The sequence below is a fragment of the Pinus tabuliformis genome, chromosome 9, assembly GCF_031772625.1.
Source record: "Pinus tabuliformis cultivar Carrire ecotype Pingquan chromosome 9, CPIR1, whole genome shotgun sequence".
NCBI lineage: Eukaryota > Viridiplantae > Streptophyta > Pinopsida > Pinales > Pinaceae > Pinus > Pinus tabuliformis.
The window spans coordinates 866,734,142-866,750,725 of NC_142307.1; positions in this window are offsets into that span (position 1 = coordinate 866,734,142).

Below are 16,584 nucleotides of genomic sequence, written 5' to 3' on the forward strand. Positions count from 1 at the left end.
TAGCCCAATAACCTTTTATTCATTGTTAAAAGGTAAGCTTTAATCATTTTCCTAGGGAAAATAATTCAATAATTTCGTTCCCTGGCAACGGTGCCAGTCTGATGTTGTACCTCCGAAGATAATTCTAGGTTAGGAATTATGCCAAAGCATCTACACTATTTTGTTATTTTTTAAAATGTTTGGATGACCAATGTTCTAAACTAATTCAAACAAGTGTTGAATCTTTATTAATCATGATATAATAAAAGGGATGCTTATCCACCTCTTGACAAAAATTTGGTTTAAAATAGATGTGTAAGGTATAAATCAAAGAATATATGGTATATTAAATATTCAGACACAATATTTAATTAACCACATGCAAAAGATGCATGTATCCAATGTTTACAACCCAACAAAAATATATTTAAATTGATGAAGAAGTGACAATTTAAATATTTAGAGGGTTTATCTTAGACAAACAGTCTAATAAACTAATCTCTTTAATATATTATAACTTCACAGGGGATTTCAGACAGGGTGACACTCAACCTTATCCTACCTAGATTTCTCCATTCAAAATTAAATATATGCAGAAATTTACAATATGAAATGAAATAACAACTAATAATTCACAAGAACACAAGCTTCTTTGAGGAAAATTTAGAATCCTTTCATTAATATCAGAGAAACTTCAGATGAATACAATTCTGCTTGATAGCTTATCCCAAGGGTTCAACCCTTTGTACTTTGATCTATGAAGTATTTATACAATCTCCCTCAAAATATCTCGATTTAAATATCAAGATTTCTTTGCAAAATATCAAAAAAAAAATGTTTACAAAAATAGTTCAAGAATATAGGAAAACTAAATTGCTCAAGCTTTATGGCACTGATTTCGAGGATTATGGTGATGACTCAGATTGAAAATGTTGTTTCTTTGTTGTTGAAGATCAAAATATGTTTAATCAAGAAGCTAACATAATTTATCCCTTCTTTCTTCATCTCAAATGGAATATTTAATTAACTTTCTATATGTTTCATCCACTTCGGTATATTTTTGGAAAGTGGGCTTGACTATAAACAAATGTTTTATTTCATGCTTGATCAATAAGTCAAAACTTAAGCCTTTCCCATAATAGTTCCTTTTATGGTGGAAAAATTTATTTGTTGCTATAGAATATAAGTTTTATTGCTAGTCTTCTAGCTGAACTAATTTATCTCCTATCCCCTTTAAACTTGGAAGACCTTTTTTATAGAGTATATTAAACTTTTTATGGAATTTTTGGATACTAGCCTCCAGATTATGACATTTATTCTCTAATTGTAGCATTAAATTTCTTTTAGTAAGAACTCTTCTTACTTCAAGAATGGTCTCAGTTCTATCTTCAATCTCATATTCTTCCAGTTCTTCTTTTGTCTTTGCATTTAAAATCCTTATCTGATCCAAATATTCCTTTACATCTTTTATGACCTTCTTTGATTTCTTCACTAACTCTTCTTGCTCGAAAATAATTTCAATTGAAGGCCAAATTTAATTCATGGATTCATTAATCTCTACCCAGATAGTCTCCTTTTCTTGTGCAATGGTATGTGCCATAGAAGATCCATTCTTTAGAAATTCTATCCTCTGAGTTAATCTATGGGTTTTCTAAAGCTCTAACAAAGAAACATTATCAATTTTCAATTTGCGTTCTTGGAGATTATTAAGTTGAGCTTTCAGTTTTTCAATCTCCTTCCCTCTAATAGACAAATCTTCCATAGCTCTAATTAATTTAGTTGATGTATATGTAAACTGTGTCTCCACTATTATAGTAGTTGCTAAAGTAGAAGCCCCTGTTGTTGATGTACCTGTCATTGGAACTGTTTTTAGAGGAAAGACTGTTGATTGAGTTGATTGTTGCTCTTTATATTTTAGTATTTTTTATATTTCGTTCTCCATTTTCTGAATTTTTTCATTTTGTTCAATGATTATTTTGAACATATCTTCTTTCTCCTTTTCTAGTTCACTAACTTCTTTTGTTTGTGGATATTCAGTAGATGGAAGTTTGAGTTGCTTCCTTAAAGCTGCAATATCAACATTTTTTTTCTAATTATCTCCTCAACAAATTTTACAATGCTGGGATCATATCCCAGTTTAATCACCAAATCCTCTATAAAAAAAATTGGTGTCTTTAGCCAAAGAAGATATTTTTTTCTAATTTTAACTAAGACTGGATATTATTTACTAAAGCCTGGATTCTGGATATTGAAATGGTTGAATTTGTCAGAGTAGAATATAACATTTTACTTGTATTTTTATGCAAATCGATTTGATCAATAGGATGGATTTTTTCAACATCAAAAGAAAAAATGGATTCTTTGTAGTCATCTGCAGTCTTACGAAAAGGAACTTCAAGTTCAAGGAAAGTTATTTGCATTTTTCCTTTCTCAGTACGAAAGGCGGAGATAATTTTGTGTTGTGATGATGTTATTTGTTTCTAAAACTGAGAATAGGTTGTAGCTTTCAAAATTTCATTCTTCCTTTTGAATTCCTTTTTCTTGCAAATATATTTGGTTCAGCCTAATCAATGGCTAATTCTCCTATTTGAGACACTTCCAATGGATTTTGAGAAGCTGAAGATGTTGGTGACCCTATAAAATTTCTTCATTTCGAGGGAAGGTAGTAGTATAAGGGCTTGTTAAGATTATTGTATTTTCTGTGTTTTCTTCTTGGAAAGACTCTTTTGTTGGATTAGTTTTCTAATTATTTTTGTATATCTGGAATTATTTCCCTTGAATTTCTTAGACTAGAGGGGAAACACTTTCCCTTGGTCTTTTATCCTAATTTTCCTGTGGCACTAGAGTTTGCGATGTTATAGAAGAAAGTACCTATTCCTCTACTTCATGCAATGTATTTTATTATCATTCATCTTGATTCATGTACTGCTCAATTTCAGGTCTAGGAGTGTGAGCATAAGGATTAGTTTTGTTCTCTACCCTCAACTTTGAGATAATTCCTAAAGGATCATATGACCATGAAAATTTGAGTTTGAATTTCATTTGTTTAAGGAAAAGATCTACCTCCTTTGCTGGTATTCTGGTATTACAAATGAAAGGTATAGCCTGAGTTTTTATCTTAAACTGAGATTTATTTTTGGCTAACACAAAGTGCATCTCATCCATATTTATCATTTGCCTAATATACTCTATTGAAAAAATCCTTATAGGAACAAACTTAGGAAATTTAAATGGAGGAAATTTACATTTGCATATTCTGATCTATGTGTAGTTTTGATATAGGTACTAGTCACATGTCTTTGTCTATTCACTGAGATGTAGAATTCTCTTAATATTAGGTCCAATTCTAGGTTTAGCATCATTGTTGAGTAGGCAAGAAACTTTGTATAAAAACTAATCCATATAAGCACTAAATGTGAAATCGTTGGTATTATTTCTTACCAAGGAAGTCCAATGAATCACAGACTGTGGATTTCCCTATTCATATAGTTCCTGTAGTGGAAATTGAAATCTATCTTATTGATGAAATAAGAACAAGTAAACCAAGACTGAAGCATGCTTGAAAACTCATTCGGTACAAAATTTGAGAAACTTTTCATGGATAACCTTTGCCAATAATTCACTATAATGAAAAAGAACTAAAGGTTTTTCTCATGCTGTGAACACTAATAGGAAACCTAAAATTTCTTCATCAACCCATTGATCGGTTTGATAGCCCACCAAACACGAAACCAAAGAAATGATTTTTTTTGTCATCTCTGGAAACGTTGAGGGAGTCTGCAGAGAAAGGGTGCAGAGAGGCTGGATTTTGGATTTGGAGCATCTGACATATGGATTCAGTGGTAATTGTAAATAAGATGTCATTTTTTTATGAACCAATAGCTCTCTAACATGGTATATATCTGAAATGACACCATGAGACAAATTTTGGGAAATGGTGAGTTTGTGGAAAAACGAATTGAGGTAGGAAGGAGTCTCACAAACTCTATTCGTCACTGAGATCAACAAATTTTAGTTTTAACCAGTTGTGTAGTTTGTAGAGATCAAACTCACAATTGGTTTTGGAAATTTTGTAATGTTGATTTACTAAGGGTTGGTGATCTAGGTCAATCACAGGGGGAAGCATAGGGTTTTCTACTACAGTTTTAGATTTACCCTTAGAAGACATTCTTAAAAACAAAAAATGGAACAGGAGATTGTAGTTACCCGGGAGCTGGTTGGTTGCAATATATGAGGAAGAAATTTGTTCGGCTAAATTTCTTGGTTGCAATAGCAGCCTCAGTTGCTCAGTTCATATAACAATACAGAGAAAGGAACAGCTGAATGGGGATTTTTTATTTTATAGTTGAAAGTGTTTACCATTTAGAAATATCCATTAATGGAGCAGGTTAATTAAATTTGGCAATGATTATATCCTTCAACAGACAATTAATGGTAAATCATGGTTGAAATAGGAATGGGAAGCTTAGTGAAGGAGGATTGGTCATTTTATTCTCGTAGGAGCGGGAATGATAGTTTGTATTTAGGCGGGAATGAGGGAAGGTGGATTTCGGAGGCGGGGTGAGTAGTAAGTGGTTTAGGCAGAGGGGGGTCCGAAATCTTCAAGGGAGTGACACATACACAAGGCGGGATGAAGGGAATCCACTTTTTGGAACCCCCCCCCCCCCCCCCTTGATTAACTATCGAAGGGCCAAAGGGGGTCCAAAGTCAATGACAGTCGTCGATCTGTGTGAACAATATTGTAGCACTTTATTACAACACAGTCGATACCATATACAAAAAACATGTCTTATAAATAAAAACTTTATTAGAAGCTACTTAATTGCAATTAAATTGCGATTTAAACTAATAAAATTAATTAATTTAATATCTAATGCGACATTTAAGCTAGCTCACATATTTTTTATTTTTGTAAGGGTGTTCATCATTGTAATATAATTCGCAAAAACAAGGCAATGATCTTTATCATGCCACTGGATTTTACATTTTAGGCACCAAACTTCTTCACGTACCTCTTGCCGAGTGGCTTTTTCCTTCTTCAAGCTCTGCAACTCCAAGAAGAGGTTCTGCAACTCCACATGAATCTGCTAAACTCCCAAGGTAGCATCCTACATAGGTCTTTCATGTAATCTCATCCCAATTTCTGGGCTTCCGCCTGGATCCCTATATTTTGCTGTGATAAAGCAACCCTTAGGTGGGGAAGAAGCGATGCTACAAACCATTTACGGTGTTGTCTATCCGTGAGATTCATGTTAACTTCACGGATATGGCACTTCAGTCTCTGATCTAGATCCCAAGGTGTTTCACCATGCCTCATCATGATTTCCTTGAATCCAACGACTGATTGTGATTTAGACTTGGGCTTACCAAATACCTTATTCAGAGAAATCTCAGTGTCTACTAACAATGCCAATGGGTTATCGATGCAATACTTAATGTAAAATGTCAACGCGTGATCATGTAGAGAAGTAACCAATTGCGCCTTCTTTATATGGTCATTTGTAATATTTTGTGCCATCCATACAGCCTTCACAATGAACCAAAACTTGTTCGGGTCCTCACTTCCCAAGCCCTTGAAAACAAGTAACTTCATGGTATTAGACATATTGAACGGTGGCGGAGGTGGTGGTGGTGTGTGTGAAGGTGTATGTTGTGGAGGTGAAGGTGGAGGTGGTGTGGGTGGATGAGGTATTCGCAGAAAACCCTGCTTTATCAACTGTACAGTGCTTCATGGTGAGGCCCATACTGCTCCCTCATCATAACTCAAAGGAGGCTCTATCAATGGACTATATTCAAGACCTGCTCTTTCCTGATTTCTAAATATTTGTCCACTTCGCGTAGATCCAAACATCAAGGCAGTGGCATAACCCGCTTTTCACACAAGAGCATTTTAATCCAAGTATTCAAAGATTTCAAATACTTACCTCGCGTTCTTTTGAAAAAGTGTCGCTCTGCTTCACTGTAGTTGACTGATGTATCAACCGTGAATTCTATAAAAAATCCTCCTATGAAATGATCAAGCCAGTGATGCGACATCACACATCTCTTTATGCAGATACCAGTCCCGGAAACGAAACCATTTGTTGGCTTAGTGGTTCCTAACCCAAGTTCAGAGTTGGATGTTCCAAACAAATCCCTACACCACTGGCCCTTTTGGCATCAATTCACGAAGCGTGGACTGAAGTCTCACCCGAAGCAGTATGGGAGGATGTTGGAACCAAGTTTCTGCACCCAAAGATCATCATGATTTCATTTTGTGACCTAAATCCGCCTTCATGCAGATCGATAAGCCTTTATGTATTATCGATATAACTCCATTTAATCAGCTTCTAAACCTTCGTGAAGGTCTACGACTATCTTTTGTAGACCTTGAATAGGCTAATCTGCTACTTACACGCCTCAGGAATTACCCTTAACCCAATTATTACTTAGATCAGCTTAAGTGTTTGATAACTTCAACATACAACAACATAATATTCATGTAAACAGTTACATCAATTGCATTCATATAACATAATATATCGTGTAAAGTCACGCATCAATACATCATTATTTCATAATCCCATCATAACATAAAGCGCATTCATATAAAACAGAAGTAAGAGATAAACATGGGTATTTCTGCAATAATCTTCTTTATTAATATTCAGTTCAAGCTTACAAATTCAAGACCTCCCTATGGACTCAGCTGTGGAATCTACTCTAGGCCTCTACGCACACAATTGCAGAGCATTTCTTCCTACTTTTCTGCGCTAACTCTCTAGAATTCTCCCATAGACAAACTTCATTACTTGCCTTAGACCTCCTAAGACACATATATTTATACAATCCCATGGTCTGTGGACCATGGGTAGATCCTCAAAAATCTGACTCAACTTACATAAAGAAGGGTAAAACCCTTTATGATTCTTTAACTAACTACACACTCCGTGACCACAATTTGCGGAGACTTTACATCTTTATACAACAAAACTTGGGCTTTTTCCCCTAAATTTACCCTAGGGGACCCCATCCTAACATGTTGTTGTGATTAAATACAACATATAAGGTCGATGGTGTCACTAGTGGAAAACTGGAGGAACGTACAAGTGAACCAAAAAATGTTGATGCAACCTAAGGTCTTCACCGACTGCCATGGTTTTACACAAAATTTTGTCACTGTCCCTGTACTCCCCATTCCTTCATCCTAGAGGAACTCTAGAGTGAACCCTACATGCTTTCCCTTCATGAAGAAACTCCCATTATGTCCCTCTTCATGAGCAGAACAATTCCCTTTTGCACCATTTCCCAAAAATCTTTTGTTTTTCCCAGTTTACAAGACCGGCGCTAATGACCTTTTTCCTCCTCGCGCCGATATGCAGGTATTAACACTGTCCCTAGCGCTAACTAGAGAGACTAAGCTTTGTTTTCATTGCGCCGATCCTCTTTTATAAATTTTTTTAAAGAAGGAGCCGACGCTTCCAGCTCTAGAAGCTTCGTAACGGAAGTCTGGTAAATGGTTGAGCTAGATGGAGTCGAGGATGTCAATTTGGGCTCCTTTCCCCTATAAATATGGAACTAACTCAAGAGATAAGACCTTCTCCCATGAGAAGAGGAACCATCTCCCATCCATTCATGCTATATAAACCTCCCTTTTTCCCAAGCACAAGCTAGTGTTAATGTTGGTGTGCTAGTGTAAATGTTGGTGTGCTAGTGCTAATTAAGTTTGGAGTAAACAACAAGCTATTCATAATTGTAGCTCTCTAGTTGTGTGTGAGGGAGAAGTGTGAATTTGGTTTAGTGTGAAGCCTAAAGGGAAGAGCCTTAAAACTATCATTTTTGAGGCCATCATGGAATGTTAACGGAAGTGTGTGGGAACCTGGTTTTGTCAGAGGAGATCAAAACCGTCAAGATAATGGTTGTAATCTCTTCTTGATTTAATATGTATGCAACTATCGATTGATTTCGTACATAATATTTCATCTCACATGTTTATGGCTTAATGTTTCTTGACTTGTTAAGTAGGTTGAATTACAATTTTTCTATTATCACAGTTGTTGTTTGCTATTGTTTACTTGTTTCAGGTGTTCAAAGAAGGAAACGGAAAATAGCTGGAGTGAGCAAGCAAGGTCATCACTAAACGAGATAAGCGTACTAAGAGGTAGGCCCTCTTAATTGGTTCTAACCTAATGAAATCTTCCATAGAATGTATCGGTTGTGGCTGGACCCACTTCGGGCTAGAGGAATTTTTTGTGTTTGCACTCATAATTTTACTTCACCACAAATTGGCAACTCCGATGGGGAACCAATCCTTCTATTTGTTTGCTTGGAATTTCATGGTTTTGTGTGAACTTTTCTAGTTTCGCCATTTCCCTTTAGTTCTATTTGTTTTCCTTTTCTTACTAATCTGGGTTTGAAATTCATTGTAGCAAGTCTAATCCCAACTTTTGAAAAAAAAAAAAATCTTTGCATCCTCGCTCAGCGCGCTTAATTTGCTGACAGTCGTGCCAATCAGCGTGATATGCTGAGAAAGAATCACACCAACCCCCTTCTGGTGCTTGTTGTCAATTAGGCAGTCGCGTCAATGCCTATAATTGAAGATTAGGGTTTACCCCAGATCTTGGCTAGTGTGTTTTGCTCTCATGATTTCTACCCTGTAAGCTTTTTAGACCGTCTTATCCCTAACTAGAAAGCTGCTTTTCATTTGGTTTGTTTACTTGATGATTTTTCAAATTTTCGCTTGATTTCTTGGGTCATTTGATGGTTAGTGGCACTAGGGCATCTAGATTTTCATCCATTCTGCTGATTGTGAACTCAGTAAGTTAAGTTGTTGGTGAATTTACTCCTTGCATTTCATTTATGGTCATTCTATGGCTTTGACCTCCATTACACAAGTTTGAAAAGTTTTCATTTGCTTGTCTAAACATCTCTTTTCCGGCATAGATCACATTGCTTGTCATGTTTTTGGTAAAGTCGTTGTGTCATTAGTTTGAAAGAGATTCTCTATTCGTGTTTTTCATTTGTTTGAGAAACGATTGTTTCAAAAACTTTTTCATTGAAGTGTTTTATGAGAAATTCATTTTGTCATTTCATGAAAAGTACAAAATTCTAGTTTGTTTCATCAATGTGTTACAGTAGTTAGCACCATTGAAGACTAGGATTGCATTGGCGTTTGAAAAGAAAAAGAATTCTCTTTTCTTTTGAAAGGACTGTTAGAGTGTACTTGTTAGGAAATTAGGAATTTTAATGTATTTTTCATTAGTTTATTTTCTCGAAAAGTGAAGTAGTGAAAAATAATTTTCACTTCAGTTTCTTAGTTGTTTGCATTCGATTATGTTTTCTATCCTCTCTAGTGTAGACAATTCATTGAATTGAAAGGGTTTTGTCTCATTTAGCTGCATTTAGGGTTTTTCAAGTCACATCGCTAAGGCCTAAAAACTGAGACATAACTCAAGGTAAGCTTTAAAATGAATTCAATTAACCTAAGGCACATTTGAAACCTAACGATCACATCTATAAGGTCTAGGCTAGAGACGTGTTTTGGCATCTTTAAGCCTAGAAGTTGTCATTAGATTCGGCACTAGACAACACTAGAACGGATTTGTGCTCCCCATACCATCGAGTATAAAATGAGAGACCCCTCTAGGCTGCAATCCTTTATCCATAGGAAGCCGAGTCGGCCGCCTTACAATCATGATACACCGAACACAACATTCAGGGAGATTGTCTGCCTGTACTTCTCGATTCGCCAAGACGTATTCTACAATTCACAGTTGCCTGGTAATCCGTTTTACCTAAATCATCCAGAGTAGTCATTTGATCTTTTTAACTCATTAAACTTAAAATATCATTCCAGTGCTTGTCCTATCGAGCTCGTTTCCAATTGAAAGTGATAGAGTCATCTTTGTTTCTTTCTCGGCTCTTAAAACATGAAAGAGCACCAGTTTATTTATGCATCTTAAAAAATTGATTGTCCACAATATTGTAACATCCTGTTAGTCTTTGTAGACCAAATCGTCAGTTTTCCCTAAAGAACATTTTAAAGCCTTGAATTTTATCTCTCTTTTCATGTTAACTAAGACAAGGTCATCATGGTTGAACCATCTGGTTCACCTAGTTCCTCTTCCTCTCCTCCCTCTGAAAGAATGTCTAAGGAGCCTTTTCCTGAATTACCAGAGTCACTCGAGGACTAAGGTGTTGAACTCAGGATTGTTCTGAGCATTAAACCTTTGTCGTCTCATCCTCCACCTACTTCAGATATTGGGTCACCTACTGATATTGGCCCGGAATCTCTGGGAAATCCTATCCAAACTCCTGAGACTTCGTCGACTAATTACGGTCAGCTTGGACTGGTTATATATCCTTTGAATCCTTTGTTTGACCCTATTGTGATATCGACGCAGCATCTGTATATTCCGTATGATCAACCGGGTGTTCCTTTGGAATTATCCCCTCATACATCTTCAGTCGTTCGTCATCGTTTGTTCCCAGCTATGGAACCCGAAGGTGATGCTCCAGTTACCTCTCCCGATGAGTCGAAAGTTTCTACTCCACACAATGTCGAGGAGGAAGAACATCAATTCCCTCCTGAAGGTTTCCCCTTTAAAGGGAGCATTCCCATCAGTATGTACTGGGATTTACCACTTAATTATGTGACTTTGGCACAATTAGTCTCAGGTGCACCTAGTGCCTCATCACTCTATCATAACCCTGTTTGGACGTCTGGTGCCATGCCTACTACAGGTTCGTTCATTGTGAACCCGACCTCCCAACAGGACGTTACCTCAGTGTTACATAGTAATTTTTCACTGTCCTCATCTCAGTCCCTCTACTGTGTCATGTATCAAATACACATGTCCATATCTTCCCACTTATGCAAAAAGATTAAACAGTTCTCTCTGATGCTGAAGAACTGACTCTTTTTTCCTAAGTTTCTGCATCGTCACTACTAAGACATTAAAAGGTGCAACGATCCCTTGTCATGAATAGTCTCATCACGACACCATCGTAGGTGTACATGTGTTTCTAGCGACGATGCCATTTTAGGGCTCGACGCGAAGCTCCTAGCTATTTACAACGACGATTCATCTGAACGCATTTCCTCACGATGTCGTCGCTAATCCTTAGTTCATGACTTGCGACGACCCAGATTTGGCGAATTTGTTCAAACAGTCGGCCTTCTGGGTGTTTCTAGAGCCGGTTGTTGGGTCATTTTGGGTCGCTTTTCCTCCTCTGGGATGGTGGTTTCTCCTCTTGTGCAACATCCCTTGAGGCTAAGCTCCCTCTCCCTCATTTCATGGAGACTCCTTCTCCTCTAAAATCACTCACCATTGCTATGATTTGCTAGTTCTTTAGTTCTTCAGTGCTGGAATTAGTGTTTGCTAGTTCTTTTGAGTTTGGTAGATAGCTTTGGTGTGAGTGTGACAAGTGTGGGATTGCTAAGAGTTTGGTAAGAGGTTGTGGAGTGCCTTAACCTTGTATTAGAGCTTGTGAGTGAGAGAGAGATATCGTCTATTTAGGAGACCCATTCTTGAGAGTGAATGCTTGAAGAAACATACTGGATGGACCCTCTGAGAAGGCCTGCGACATCAAGACTTGGTTGTAATCTTTGCTCTTGATTCATTTTAATACAATCAATGATGATTTCCTATATCTTGTGCACAATTTACTTGATAGCTTATGATTTCTTGACTTTATAAGTAAATAGATCATTGTTTTTCTCGGTTACGCGCTTTGTTGTTTTCTTGTGGTGTTTCAGGTTGATTGCTCATTGAGGAGAAAGAAACATAAGCTGAAACAGTGCAAGGGAAACATCATCAACCACTGGTTTGAGGTAGGCCTCCAATGATGACTATTTAAGGGAATTGATTGTTGTTTTGTCTTTGTTGTGACTAGATCCACTCTAGAGCTAGAGGGGTTGTCTCTGTCCGCAGAGGGAACACTTTCCTTTATCACAAGTTGGCGACCATACTGGGGAATCCTTTTTATGTCTTCTTCTTGTTTACCATTGATTTTTTTTTAGTGTCTCCTGGATTCTTGGGGTTTCAACCATCAGTTTTTGGGTTGCCTGGGTCAATCTAGGAATTCCCCTTACTGCTTGGAAAGATTATCTAGTGTCATTTAAGTGATTTTACTTTGTCTTTTGTTTAAGTAAGATCGTCGTTGAAGATAGCCTAATAGTCACGATGACGACGCTGATGTTACAGCTTTGTACCTGCGACTATTTGGCTTTCGTCTCGGGTTGCTAGTTTAATTCCCGCAATGACTCCTGAAATCGGACCGTCTCTTAAAACAAGTGTACTTTAGCGACTAGTATCTAGTTGTTAGTGCAACACCTACGACGACGTATCTAGTTGTCATTATAACACCTGCGACGAAGTCTCTAGTTGTCAGTGTAACACCTGTGACAATTCTGGTAAAGTTGTTTTTACAACTTTACCTCCTGAATCCACTAGTCTTGTTTATCCCCTGCTATTTCCTCTCTCCCATCAGCTTGTTTTGATTGCTTTTGGTTAAGGTACTGTCTCTTTGGTTTCATTGAGTGAGTCTTGTGTTTTTAGACCATATGACCTAGCTCTTTAGAGGTTTCATCAAGAAACCGTTTTCTTGGGTTACTTGTATGTCCAAGGTTCATCCACGACCGTCTTATTGATTTGCTTGAGGCTTTTTCGTTGCTTGTTTTCTTGCTGGTTGATTTTAGTGTTGATTATTGAACCAATTTTTGATATTGATTCGATTTCTTCACTACAAAGCATAGATCACAATTGTTTGGATCGATCAATTCACACTTGCTTGTTTGTCTCTTTAAATTCAAAAAATAAAAATAAAAATAAAAAATAAATAAATAAATAAATAAAATAAAATTAAAAATTAAAAAAAAAAATTAAGGGATTGCATTCATTTGATATACGAAAGTGAAAGTATATGTGCATTTCAAATTTTCATGTTTGAGAAATTGAAAAGCAAACTCTAAATCTTTCATTAGTAGTATCGATGCATTGTGAGATTAGTGTATTGATGCATTGTGTTTCTTAGTGTTTTCATTCGCTTGTGTTTGCTTGGGAATGAACTTTCTACCCTCCTTTAAGTAAATGTTCATCGAAATGAAAGATGCTTTACTCATTCTAGTTGCATCCTAGGGTTTGTGATATACATACGGTAGGACCTGAAATCTGAAACCTAATCCAAGATCAACTCTAAAGTTAACTGAATGAACTTAACAATGCATTGGAACTTAACGCACATTATTTAGAGGTCTAGGCTAGAGACGTGCTCCGGCGTCATTAAACCTAGTCACTATTGTTTTTGCATAAGGTTGGGTGATTCCTCCTTCTGTGACTCACTAGCTGCCTAGTACATACTTGTGCTCCCAGTACCGTCGAGTATATATCGAGAGACCCCACTAGGTTATCTTCCTACATCCATAGGAAGTCGTGTCTACTACCTTGCGAACTGTAACGCACCGAACACAGCCTTTGGGAAGATTGACTGTTGTACGGAAAGTCCTTGGTCATTTCTCTTCATTTGATCACCAAGGTGTATATGCAGTTTTATAGTTTGTCTACTTAACCTTTTCCTAGTTCTCCAGAGTAGTCACTTTCGTTCCTTTTCGACTCTTTAAAAGAAAAGGTCCATCTGAGCACTTGTCCTTTTAGGCTCATTAAACCTCGAAAGAGATAGAGTCAACATTTCGTCCCTTTTCTCGACTCTTGAAACATGAAAAGGTCAAGTTTTGTTCCTGTGTCATAAAATTTACTACCCATGAAATATTCCTGGTAACAGTTCAAGTTCTTGGTTACAGTACGAGTGTTTTTTACGCTCGTTCCTGATGGCGACATTCACCTAGTCTACCGGCCAAGGTCTTCTCCCAGATGGGAACCCTAGTCGATTTCCTTCTTTTGGAAATATCAGTGCTCCATACATGGAAACATTGTCTTTTCCTGGGTTAACCATCGGTCTGCCTGTTTGGTTGTTTTCAACCTCGGTGGTCCCAAGTGTCATGACTCCTATTCCACCGTCTCCTTCGTCTACATCATGTCACGATGATTCCAAGGTTGAGCCTATGCCTTCTTCTCCTGTTTATTCATCTTCATCTCCTACTTTGCCTGGTTAAAGTTCCACGTCTAGTAACCAGGAGATTGAGAAGGAGAAGAAGAAGAAGTATGATCAGTGTGAGACCACCCGTGCAACTATTGCTCTGAGTACATCTCAGGTCGGAACGCCTTCTGCTCCTTCATGGAAGGTTAAGCTTCCTTGTAAATTGTGAAAAGGTGACCATCTTCTTCATGATTGTCCTGGCATTCCTAGGATCTTAGAAGTATGGTCTCACGATCTGGCTTGTCCCTCATCGTCCTCTGAAGCTTATGCCACTGTTTAATCCTCAACTCGCAGTGGTAAGAAGAAAGGGAAGATTCGATTCCCCTGTATACTATGTGAAGGCAACCATCCCCTTCACCTTTTTCCGCTCATGGATAAAGCTTCCGCCATTTTGGAAAGTCTTACAACTTCTTCACCCTGACTTCCCATTGGTTATCAGAGGCTCTCTTCAGACCCTCTCCTGGTTGACAAAGAGATTAACTTAGATTCTTCTCTTGTCCATCCTCCTTTTCCTGAACCTGGCTGTCCTCAGCCTATTCTTGACCAACCAGTGGTCGAAGAGAGTGTCGACATGGATTCACCACCAGTGATCCACTCTGTTCCCGAAGAACATCATGATTATACTGCTCATGTTCTTCTCATCTCGTCAGATTCTCCTGAGTCCAAGAACAACCCTCCTATCCCAGTTGATTCAGAGGCTCCTTCTTCGGTTCCTGTTGAGCATGGGGGCAATCATATGATACCCCCACCAAGTATTTTAGTCGTTTCCTTCAACTGGAGTCATTTGAATGAATTCTACCTTCCATCCTACGTGCCTTTCTAGATTATTATACATGCCTATGATAAGGCAGTACTTGGCACTGTCTTGGATGAAGGTGCGTCGATTAGCCCCATGCCTTTCACTACTTGGCAAGCTTTGGGCTCCCCATAGCTTATGTTGGTCATGTAGAATCTGTTGGCATTTGACGGAGGAACCAATCAACCTTTAGGGATCCTTCTGAAGTTCCCTATTACTTTGGGAGGAAAAACCGTCTATATAGACATGATGGTTGTCCAAGGTGCTTTAGATTTTCAGTCTTCTCCTTGGCCGTGATTATATCTATGCCATGGGAGCTCTTGTTTCTTCATTTTTTTGTGTGGTTTGTTTTCCTTATGATGGAAGAATGGTGACTATCAATCAATTGTCATTCTTTAGTCACTCGGTGCCTCCTGTACCACCATCATCCCCCATCGGTTCTTATCCGCAAGTAGTACCTTCTTTGCCATAGGTCAATTATGTGGCTACCAGTTCCATCTCCACCTCTGCTAATGATTATGCAGATGGTCTTGTACATCATGTACTAGGGAAATTGGAACCTGATCTGTCATTGGTTTCTAATCACATGTGTTCCTCCCAGAGCGTGATTCTTCCATGTGTTGAAGATCTCTTGGGAGTCATGTTTGCGTATGACACATGAAAAGGAGGCCCGAGGAGATTTCTTTTCTTGTGTCGACCTCGTTAAAAAATGAAACAAGGAGTCCCAAGGATAGTTTGATATTGTGTCAACCTCATTAAAAAATGAAACAATGATCATCTAGTATAGTTCCTTGTCTTGTGTCAAGCTCATTAAAAAATGAAACAAGGGTTATGAGGATAGTTCTTTTACTATGTCAACCTCATTAAAAAATGAAACACCTCCCTTTCCAAATCGATTCTTTGATTAAGATCTCATAAAATTTGAGTCGAGTCTTTCCAAGATCTCGAAAGTGAACCTTCATTCCATCCACCTCGTTGAATGCAATGAAGCTTGGGGGGCATGTACCTCGATTTGCATCATTATGCTGGGGGCTTGCGAACTCATAACAAGCATAGTTTTTTGTTTCAAGCTTGTGTAAACATGAAACCGAATCGAAGCAGAGTTCTCCATGGTTCAAGATTGTGTAAAAATGAACCCATACCCGAATTACATCTCATTATTGCCGTTTTTATCCACTAAATTCTACTAGATGAGTCTTGGTTGTTTCATTCCATTGCCACCATCTCTTTGGCTAATCATATGCTTTCACTTGGTTGTTTTTCCTTTCCTGAGGGACCACAGCGATGAATGGTTTTATTAGCCAGTGTCTTGACCATTATGTGTTTTGATCAGTTCCACCATTGCCGAAACCAACCGCTACCCTTTATACCACTCGTTTTTCTAGGATGAGTCACCTTCAAGCTCTTTCCCTGACTCGTAAAAAATGAAAAGATTGTCGAGTTTTCCTTTTTGACTCGTTAAATGGAATTAAAAAGGTGGTCCACTTTCAACTCTTTTCCAACCGTATAAATGTGAAAAGATCATTGGAATTTTGTCATTTTGAGTTCAATTTTGGTTATGAAACGTCGTGTCTCTAATCGATTTTTTACTTTTTTGGATCGAGAACACTAATTACGAAAAGTACTCCTTGATAAAAATGGTCAAGCGGTTCTCTCCGGTACTGTTTTCTACTTTTTTGGGCTCGAGCGACACAAATTTATGAAAAAGGACCCCCCTGGATTTTTCTTTTCTG